Raw genomic sequence first — 4,933 nt, 5'->3', positions numbered from 1 at the left:
AGGTTACATTTCTTTGGTCAGATGATGCGAATTACACTACTCTGTGGGCGCGCAGACGGCGTCAAATATTTTAGTAGAACAGTACCATAGGTGATTTCGGTGACCCGGCACAAAACGCAGTGTAGGGAAGGTTGTAGCGTGGAAAGGACTCCGCTGAAAATTCAAGCTGAGCGAGACGGCGGCCAGAGCAGCATCAGGGAACCAGAATAGTAATATGTGTCCCTGCGGCGGCGATCGTAACCGGACCTAAGTGCCGCCTGCGATATGATAAGCCGGTCATAGGTCATGTGACTGGGAGCTATAGCTCGCATTATGGCACCTTAAGCGTATACTGTGATGGTGGCTCTAGATTGGCAGGATGTAAGTTGTCGATACGCTGAATGCGTTCGCGGCGAAAAAAGAGACAAAACGGTGCACTTCCATGAATATCATGGCTTAATGAATTATATGTGATTGTACAAAAATATTTAAAAAAAAACAAAAAGCTACGTTGCGTCTTACGTGCCAGGCACGATGGTCGGCAGGAGCGTATGTGGCGAGCATGTCGGTGATTGTGCGGCTTAACATGATACTGCACTCTTTTACTACGTTTCACTGTGCTTACGTTTCTAAAACAGAAAGCCAGCATATGTGTCTTGGGCACAGCCCTGTAATCTTGAAAAAATCGCAGTTAACTGTGGTAAAAGTCACGGGTGTTCTTCTTTCTTCCTTTATTAGCTGTGTTAGATTAGCTGTGACGAAGAAGTCATGGAAACACACACCAACTGGATTGACTCTCAAAGCTCAATAAGATTTTTCTCGGGAACAGACATTTGATATATCATCTGTCGCTGTATGCCTTAGCGGCTATATGGCGTCGCGCGACTAAGCTCGAGGTAGCGGTTTTGATACCGGCAATGGCGGCCACATGTGGACGGGGGCGAAATGCGAAAACGCTTTGGTGCTTTGTTGTAGGTGCAGGTTAAAGAACCTCAGTGGTCAAAATTAATCCGGACTCTCCCACTACGACATCCCTCATGATCAGATCGTGGCTGTCGCCCGTTAACCCTAGAATTTAGATAATTCAATTTTTTTAGCCACATATTTTTTTGTAAACTGTCACGGGGGCTGTTGGCCAGTCAACTAAAGGCATCCAACTTGCATCAGGGAACGAGATTACAGTGCCACCCCCCCCCCCCCCCCCCCCCTTTCACCTGATGCGACATAATCCCAGCATTCTGCAAGCCACCGAACTGCCTGAGCACCACACCGTGACTTCTCTGCGGTCGTTAAGAGGAAGCTTTAGCTCGGGTGCTCCTATTTAAATACATGGAAAAGGAGAATTCGTTTTTCTCGGCAACCACTGCACCAAATTTGACGGGGTTTGCTGCATTTAAATGACAAACTTAAAATCTAGTGACTGTTGGTTTCGAATTTTTTAGTTACGTCGTCAATTTTTTATAAAAAATTGGCAAAAATCGAACATTTTCAAAAAACGAAACTATCAAGTTTACAACTCTGTAACTCAACCACTAAAAATGATTATACAATTCTGTGAATTGCATCTAATAGTACATCTAAAGCGGACAAAATTGATATGTTACACATGAATATAAAAAAATTTAATCATAGGGAAATATAACTTTTGCAAAACCGTTGTAACCAACGTAACAAATTCACGTAAGATGTAAAATGACACATCAAATTTGTCCGCTTTGAATGATCTAATGGATGCCGTTTACAGAACCGCGATATCAGTTCTTGATGCAGAGCTATGAATTTGTAAACTTCGTGCTTCTATTTTTTTCAAACGGTCCAATATTTGAAAATCTTTTTAAAAAAATTCAAGCCCTAAATCGAAATTCCGCTTCCAACAGTCACTAGAATTTAACTTTCTCTCTCAAATGCAACAAATTTCAGTAAAATCGGTCCAGGGGTTATTTCAGAAAAACGTTTTTGCGTTTTTACATGTATTTGAATAGGCCGCGTCGGAGTTGGGCCCGAGCTAAAGCTTCCTCTTAAGCTTCCGTTTTCCGACGTAAACTCTGCGTTCATCGTTATGAGACTCGTGATACTCGTTTGTTGTGGCGTGCACAGCTGATATCCAGGTTGCAGCGGGGGTGCCAAAAATGACTAAATTAACCATAATTTATGAGCTTATGCGATTATGTTCACTTGCATGAAGAATCTAGCCACAGTCATTCCACTAACTGTATGGAAAGCCTAAGCGCATCCAGATGCGCTTAGGCTTTAATTCTGATTCCGCGTAATTCCGCGATACGCAATTAGACTATAACCGAAGCTTCCTCTAGCGGTAGTTAGGGTTCCCGTATAATTAAGGTAATACGCTCGTGCGAGACGGCTCACACACGTATATCTTTCTTTGTGTTTCCTTTAGGGAGAGGGGGGGGGGAGGTAGAGTCGAATCTGCAGTATATGCGTTCATAAGAACCAATTTATTACCAATTATCCTGTATATACGCTATCGCTATATTCATTAAGTGCAGCACTCAAGTGAGAGGAATAATGCCAACAGCCGTCTGTGGTCGCCATTCAGCGCACTATCGTGAAAGGGGGTCTAGGGCAGAGATTTAAGAAAAAAAAACATTGAAAATTTCGGGGGAAAACATGTTTTGTTATTTAGTTTTATTTAACCAGGATAAAATTGAAAATAGGAGAAGAAAGCAGAGCTTCTCTGCATAATTATTCCGTTGTGATGCGACTCCTTTTGACGTATCATGGTTAAAACGGCGCGTTTTGAGGACAGGACGCAGAAAGATCGAATGCGCACAGAACAGTTACGACTGTCCTGTGTGCATTATTTCTGTGTCCTGTCCTCGAAACACGTCATTATAACGATGTGTCATCAAGCCAGCAATAGCCTATCTAAGTCCCTTAATCGCTATCCTTTCGACGTATCGAATAGTTTGGTCAAAAGAAGTTTGGAAGTCTGTGAAGCACCTGGATCCATCCACCTGGGAGCAAGGACTTTGCTACAACCAGCCCTTGAGCCCCCTCGCCTTCCGCGTACTGCAGATTCCCCCTTTTTCTGCAACATGCGAAAGAAACTTGCCTTAGTTTGGAAATGCGCGCACCAAGCTACGCAACAGGCTCCCAGAGGATCGCGTGCAAAAACTTGTGTACGTTCACTCGAACCTCAATGTCCGGAAGGCTTCGTCCACTACACAGCGAAGCCTTGGCGCGTCAAGTGGAAATGAATCGGACACAGATTGATACAAATGTCGGCCTTGACGCTTTGACGTGATATCAATGCCTTGACGCGAAATGGTGCCTAGATTTTGAACCCGGAAGATCTGCTGGGCCTTCTGTGATGCAATAATGCAATGTGTTGTGATTGGCTGGGCTGGGCTGCGTAACCGCTGCGCTGCAGTGAGGCGCCACAGCCAATCAGCACTTCAGCAGGAGACGAAATGGACACGTCCCCTAGGTGGACTCTTAGAGACTACCTCCCCAGTACATCTAGCGGTGGTGGGCTCGGTGGCGCAACGGTAGCGCGTCTGACTCCAGATCAGAAGGTTGCGTGTTCGAATCACGTCCGGGTCACTGTTTTTATTTCTATTCAGAATACTTCTTTTTTATTAGTTTTCTTTTTGCTTGCCGGCCACCACGTTGTCATCATCCATTTTGAGTCTCGAAATACTCTGCATGGGTTCATCTCGAATGTATTCTTGGAATAAATAAAAATGACGTATTTCACTCGCCCTCCCAAATCTGCAAAAGTCGATGGCCAGCGAAGCTGTTAAAAAACCACTCAAATGCCGTCGATGGGGACATTAAATGCTTTATTGCTCTGCCTAGTCTTAGTACGACACCGTTGTTGAGCATTACGATTTTGCACTCTTTGAGGCTCATCGTATTCACGCTGCCCTTCGGGAGTCTAAGCTTCGCGTGGTCTACCCATAGCGGTCTTACAATGAAATGAACGAGTCGCTAAGCAGCTCTCCGTTTTATATTTACGAAGTTTGGTGACGTCACTCACTGATTGGTATGCTGCTGTTTCCTCTTTCCCACTGGAGCAGCTTATGCAGCCGTAATCTTCACCTGGAAACACACGCGGGGAGAGGGAACGGGCTTCGCGTTTTCACAGGCGCCTTATCATTCATCATGCGGTTTTGACGCTTGTTTTGTGCTTTTATTTATTGAAATGAATACTGCGCTGCGTGTTGTATACCTGATTCCAAAGAAAATACACGCTTTTTTGTTTTTTGTTTTCTTTTTGCCGACGGACATAAAAAATTCCGACCTACTAGAGGCTAACAGCTTCGCTGTAAAAGAGAAACAGCGTTGACCCGGACGTGATTCGAACGCGCAACCTTCTGCTCGGAACTCTGACGCGCTACCGTTGCTCTGTCGAGCGTTTCTTTATAAACATGGTATTTATTACAAAGAATGAAATTATCTATGTACGAGAACTATTTACCGTATTATCAGCACAGGTGGTCATAAGCGATCATAGTCATACGAGCACTAAAAAGAAAACGTCAAACAAAGCAACATCTTCCATCATAATAAGAACTTGAAAAGAGAAGTTAAGCACCTAATCAAAAGTTGATACCAATGCGGCTGACATTCTTCTTGATTGCAAATGTCCTTGAAGTGCGTAATCATTTGAGCGAACTGAGACCTTGAGGAAATTGTTCTTTCTTTCGGTCTTGCATACGAGTTTTCCATAGGCTATGCAAGCCTATTAGTAAAAAACATATCGTATGACACATCATCGCACGGAATAAAATATCGGATACTGTGAGAACTTATATCAAAATATTTTTACAAATTTTTATGGAGGACATTCCAGAATAAGATAGCATCTGTACAATCAATAAAGCAGTGTTCAAAAGTATCCGGCGCATCACAAAGGCGACAGTTAACTGATAAAACGAAAATCTTCTTTTTCCGAAGCCATGTGCTAACTGGCAAGGCTTCAGTGTGTACT

At 43.6% G+C, this 4,933-nt stretch overlaps 1 non-coding gene across 1 annotated transcript; it reads left to right on the top strand.

Annotated features, from left to right (window-relative positions):
- Positions 1-3,471: 3,471 nt before the first annotated feature.
- Positions 3,472-3,543, top strand: TRNAW-CCA (transfer RNA tryptophan (anticodon CCA)). Its single transcript has one exon. It is a non-coding gene; the product is annotated as a tRNA-Trp (tRNA).
- The last annotated feature ends 1,390 nt before the right edge of the window (positions 3,544-4,933 follow it).

The sequence above is a fragment of the Dermacentor andersoni genome, chromosome 6 (genome assembly GCF_023375885.2).
Source record: "Dermacentor andersoni chromosome 6, qqDerAnde1_hic_scaffold, whole genome shotgun sequence".
Classification (NCBI taxonomy): domain Eukaryota; kingdom Metazoa; phylum Arthropoda; class Arachnida; order Ixodida; family Ixodidae; genus Dermacentor; species Dermacentor andersoni.
Note: the sequence above shows the minus strand (reverse complement) of the source record. Positions and strands in the feature narration are given on the sequence as shown.